Genomic DNA, 6,000 nt, shown 5'->3' with positions numbered 1-6,000 from the left:
GGCTCCCGGAGGTCGGCGAACCCTTTTTATGCATGGTTAGGGCTAGAAAGCCCGGAGCCCCCTGGCCAGGGAAATTCCCGGAGTTCCTGATCGATCGGGAGTCCGGAAGAAAGCACAGGCCCCGCCCCCGGGTCGAGCGCTTGGGGTGCGGGTGAGGTGGGGGGGTCCCCTGGTGGTGCCCGCGCGTCGCCCTCCAGAGTAACTCCCGTGGACTCTGAGACTCGGATATTCGCCTTGTGCCCCAAATCCCTGGAGGGGGACTGCGTGGCAGCCAGCGCTGAAGAGGTGGGATCTTGGGCGCGTGGTGATCCCCAAGTGTGGGACCGGGAGCTGGGAAAGAGCTGAGAACCACAACAAGGGAGGCGAGACTTCTTTGGAGGAAGAGAGTTTTGTCTCGGGATTTGTGTCTGGAGTTTAGCCTATTTCATATGCATCTAACATCAATACTCTCTGTGAAACTATAGTCACCATGTGAGATTCCAGAGAATGTTCTTCTTGTTCCTTGTGTTGCATATTCTCTAATCACACTTAGAATATCTTGTTTATGTTCTCCATTTGGTGGCAACAGATTATCGGTGTCAAAAGTTGAATCCAGTGTTAGTGTCAGTGGAAGACGGGGCTGTATAGCATGACCTTTTCTTTCTTATTCTGCATAACTTCCTTCTTCCCTCTGAAATGTTGGAACTTCCAAAATCCCCTGGAAATATTTTCCCCGTAGGAGGGGTTCAGATTTGATCTAGAAATACGGCACTGGTTGCTACTTCGGAGCTGCGGAGGCACTGGATACATCAGGCTCACGGGCTCAGCCTTCCTGGTTCTGTCTTTAGAGGGCATATCCCAAGACACCAGGGAGCAGATACCTGGTGTGCAAGCACTCTTCCCACTGAAGGAGCAGACATGCATTCAGATGAAATACGAACGCCAGATTCCACATAGAGTCACATTCCATTTACTATAGGACTTCCTGGTATTCAGTGTTGGGCCTCCTTTCTAGAGAAACACACACATGTTGTTGTTTTCTCTCAGGAATTTCAGTCATTTAACCTGGTAACTTTATTATATTTTTCTCCAGAAGTTTTAGAGAACTTATTTTTATTCATCATTAGGTTTTTAGAGGGTTTAAGTGTGATTCTCCAAGTGGGATTCAGACTTCTCTGAGACATGGAGTAAGATGCGAGGAGGTGGAAAAAGCAGAGGCCACTGCCCCAGGGGCAAATGTCTCCAGAACTGGGTTCTACACAGCCCAGCTCAAGAGGTAAGACCTGTGTTCCTAGCCAAGCAGAGAACACAGGCCAGGCTGCCACCCACAGTTGTAGCGAAGCATCACCTGCAAGTTGTTTAGCCTCTGATTTCTACCCTAAGGCGGTTATGAGAAATGAGTCAACATTTGTAAGAGCCACCATGGATTTAAGTGCCTTATAAATGTTTGTTAAATAAGTAAAATGGAAACAGGTTTTCCAACATTGCCTAAACAGAAACTCGACCTGATGTGAATTCTTCTAAAAAGAAACAAACAAACAAAAAAGAATCTAATGTAAAGGTTCACTCCCCAGTGTTTTTTACATTTAAAATTTCTGTATCAGTTACTGCTACCCAACCATCCCCAAATGTATACAACAGCATATACAGCAGTATGAACCTTGAAGAAATCAAGGCAGGTCCTGGAAGAAAGAATGTTCATACAAACATCAAAAGTTCAGTTTCCAAAATGCCCTTTTGGTTACTGGCGCTCAGGGATACTGGTGCTCTCAGGTGTACTGGTGCTCTCATTACAGTAATCTTAATCAAGGGTAGAAAGGTGTGCTAGAGTGCTGTTTCTTTAAAACAGACACTGTAGATAGTATATGTACTCCAGTCTTTTTCAACGATTTTCCTTTTTGCATCTTCCTGATTACTTATATTTCTTGACAGAAAGGATAAAAGAAAAGCACTGACCCAATGGAGACCAAAATACAGTGTCCCAAATATCTTCCGCAGTTTCAAGCTGTAATCAATGCTGCAAACTTCTAAATTAGAAACAAAAAAATAGAAACTCAATTGAGAATTTGCAAAAATTAAAATAAAATGAAATTTTCTGTATTAGGCTTTCAAAAAGGAAGACAAATATGTACTCTACCAGGAGGTGCACTTTGATGAAATTTTACTTGTTAACGTTCACATGGATCATTGGTTTATTTCAATCACTTCATGTATATAAAAATGGAGTTTGAATATAATAGTCTCCATCTTATTTATTGAAAAGATGTACAAAAGGAATGACTATTTTTTAAAAATACTCTAGTATTCAGGAATATGGTTCTAAGAGAAAAATCAGGACAATTAGAGGAAGATAAAATTAATAGTAAGAAATAGGAAATGACATATAATCTGAAGTTTATTAAATGTGTGACTAGCTCATGAATAATTGAAAGTTTGTGTGATTACTCCACTTATTATCACTTTTTTTCTGGGATTTGATGGGAAACTGAAATCTCCAGAAATATGGAAATGATTCTTTAAAACTTGAAAAATGTATTGGATTGTTTTCTATTTGTAGTTGTAATACATGCTCATTTTAGAAAGTTCATAAAAGCCAAAAAGGCATGAAGAGATTTTTTTTTCTCTAATATCTCTTCACTTTTGTCTATGATACAAACATTCACAGGTCACTAAAAATTTGCTTTTTTTTTCTTTAACAAAGGAGTTAAGTTATAAGAGCTTACAGGATTCTGGGTAAATATAAAATATGCTGCTTCCTTTATGATATTGCTGCATACCAAGGGCAAATTGCTAAACCTCTACACCACAGACAAAGGGCAGAGCATTTGTTTTGTGCTCTTCTAAGCAGTTTACAAATATTAACTCATTCAGTCTTCCAAACAAGCCTGTGCTTATACTGATATCTACAATATCAGTAGGTATTGGTATGTCTATGGCCCTTTAAGTTACGAATAAAGGAACTGTGATGCCTAGAGCTTAAGTCACTTGCCTAAGGTCATACATCCTTGAGCTTGGAAATTCAATCCAGAGAAAATGGCTTTTAACCATTATACTATGATAAAAATACTCTGTGATATATAATTAATACTTTGAAGAGTAGAATGATTCTAAAAATCTGTTATTGCCCTAGATGAATGGTTCAAATTTACATACTCTTAAATGAAAACACAGCAAAATGGTCATATCTCTCCATAGTTTTTTTCACTTACCGTATAACTCTCCTGTGGCATTGAAATAGCTTGTTATATTTTCCTGAAGTGCCCAATTCTCAAAAATAAAATAGTACCTTTACCATGAGGAAACCTGGCAAACTCAGTCTTTATCAAATGAGGAAGATGTAACATCATCAGTGTGATGTCATGTGTATATCATGTACACCTTTGATATGATGTCATAAGAACAGCAAATCTCTTTGCTGCTCTTTCCAAAAATTAATAGGCCAAGTCTAACCATGAGAAAGACGTGCTTGAACACTTCAAACCAAAACCGAAGAATCTTAAATAGCTGAGTAATACTCTTCAAAACTATCAAGGTCATAAAAAATAAGGACAACTGAAGAACCATCACAGTCCAGAGGAAATTATGGAGACATGACAATTCACCACAGTGTGGTACTTTGGTTTGCATTCTGAAACAGAAGGAGGATGTTCATGGAAAAACTGGCAAAATACAAATAAAATCTGGAGTTCAGTTAAAAACAATGTGCCAATGGTGGTTTCTCAGCTTTGACCAGTATACCATGGTATTGTAAAATGCTCACTTTAAAGGAAACTGGATGAAAGGTACACAGACGCTGTATTAAATTTGCAACTTTTATAAACTTAAAATTATTCCAAAGTAAAATGTTTATTTGTTAAAAATTTCTCTTTCTGAATCCATTTAGACCACCAAAATTAAATCAGTGGCCATGCATGTTTCATCTGCTAGCTTTTTAGAAGGGAAATTGAATTTTTGTTTAGTGCCTGTTTGCTCAAATATGAAAATCCAAAATATCTATTGCCGAGTTTGGACACTTCATCATGTTTCATAGGATTAAATCGTTTGCCTTCATCATTAATCATGCTGTCCAAATCTCTCATCTAGTTCTGGTAACTGAAGAAAAATACAAGTGTTTCTGTTGTAATCATCTCCGGACCCAACCCAAAACTGACGCAAAGAGTGCACTCATGAAAAGCAGAACTCCACAGGAGCTGCCAAGAGAATGAAGCAAATGAAGCATGTTAAGAAGCAGTGGGCATTTGCAGATTAGACAGAACTTGACTCAAGAAAATTTTCATCAAAATCACTTGTTTTTGTTAATGAAGTAGAGAAAGGAAAGAATTTTTTGTTGTTATTTCCTCCTTAATATGCCACTCGTATCAATGAAATCTGCATAAACCAAAATTCAAAATTTATAAGCACAAGAACTCTATAGCCTAGAAAAGTCAACAAATTCATTGTCTTGTTGGAACAAGTGTTCCTCAAAGCCAATGTTTTTTCAAAAGTTGAATACCAGGATTTTACGCAGTCTTTAAACATATGCAAGCAACAATTCTTAAAGAAACAGCAGAATCTTTAAAAATAAAAGCTTTGGTGGCTAAATTCCGTTTTCCCTGTAATCACTATGGAAACTTTCATAATTAGCAAGCAGTCAAATCTGGGTGCTCATGTCTCCTAGACCCATTTATCAGTCATTGCTGTAGCACTCTGCTGCCTGCAGATGTCAACTGGCAGCTCCTTGCCTTGGCTGCATCAGGTGTTTTTCACTTGCTGACCCAGTGTTTCTCTGTTGCTGCCATGGAACATCCCTTTTGCAGGAGGAACCAGAGCCAATAGATAAATGTTTTCCCATTTTTCATGCTTTGGGAAGACATGCTACATCATTTCTCAGAGGATTCCCAGTAGTATTGAACCCCAGTTGCCCATGTCCTCTTTTCCAATTTTGCTCTTTCCAGTTCTTGAGTCCTCTGTGTTGGGAACATTTCCCCAAATAAATTACATGCATGGCAAGCCCATGACTCAAGCTCTGTATTTTAGGGGAGCCAAAATGGAGGCACTGCTCCATCCTGAGAAATGACCGTGCTGAAGGCAAACAGGATTAGGCAGGGCAGCTCTCCTCTGCCCCAACTCGGCTTGGGAATTGTCCTTCACACCTGCTGTCCCTATTTCTCTATACTCATCTCTTCCAATATAATGACTCTGGCTCTGAGAAGAGAAGACTAAAGATGTGTGAATGTGATGCTAGATTCCTGGAACAGTTCACCCCCGAAGTACAAGGGCATAGTGGATGCTAGAGTTAGTGTCAGCCTCTCTATTCAGTCTTCTAAAGATTGCTTGTCTGGCACCCCCATCTCTTTCTTCTGTTAACACACCTTCGATTACCTGCTCTTAGTCCATAGGTTTCAGGTAGGATAACGCATCCTTCAGTTCGGATAACGTATCCTTCAGTTACTTCCTGTATGCCACCCCGGCCCTACTCCTGCAGATTTATTCAGATGTGGGCAAGTGACCAAAGCCTGGCCATGTTAGCAATAGTCCCTAGAGTTTTTGCTGGAATGAATGAAAAAGAGGTTCTGAATTCTCACTGGGGTTGCAAAACTGGTAAAATAAGGCCTGGAATTTTGTAATGCTTGAGGAGAACCTGCCTGAGAGTTAATTTGGACCAGAGGGAAGCACAGGTAAGACATGCAGGGGGACCATCCAAGTACATTATATGGACACCTAGGCCCTCCAGCTGGCTCTGGTTTATTTATGGACTTTTCAGTCATGTAGACCAGCAGATTTTCTTTCTTTTCTGTTTTTAAAGATCTTACAAATTAGATGTCTGTCTCTTGCCAGTGAAATCGTCTTGCCTAACACCACCCATCTTCCACACTCCTGCTAGAGACAACTTTCCTACACAGTTGCTCTAGTTACTTTATCGTTAATGCATCTGTCCATTCATTCATTCAAAATTTATCTACCACTCATGATCCAGGAACTAAATTGGGCTGTAAATTGAATTACAAAGAAGGAAAGACAGACTCTGCTTTAACTGAACTC

Source organism: Aotus nancymaae, unplaced genomic scaffold (genome assembly GCF_030222135.1).
Source record: "Aotus nancymaae isolate 86718 unplaced genomic scaffold, 86718_ANA_hifiasm-v0.15.2.pri h1tg000006l, whole genome shotgun sequence".
Lineage (NCBI taxonomy): Eukaryota > Metazoa > Chordata > Mammalia > Primates > Aotidae > Aotus > Aotus nancymaae.
The sequence above is the reverse complement of the archived record's forward strand: the minus strand, read 5'-3'. Positions refer to the sequence as shown.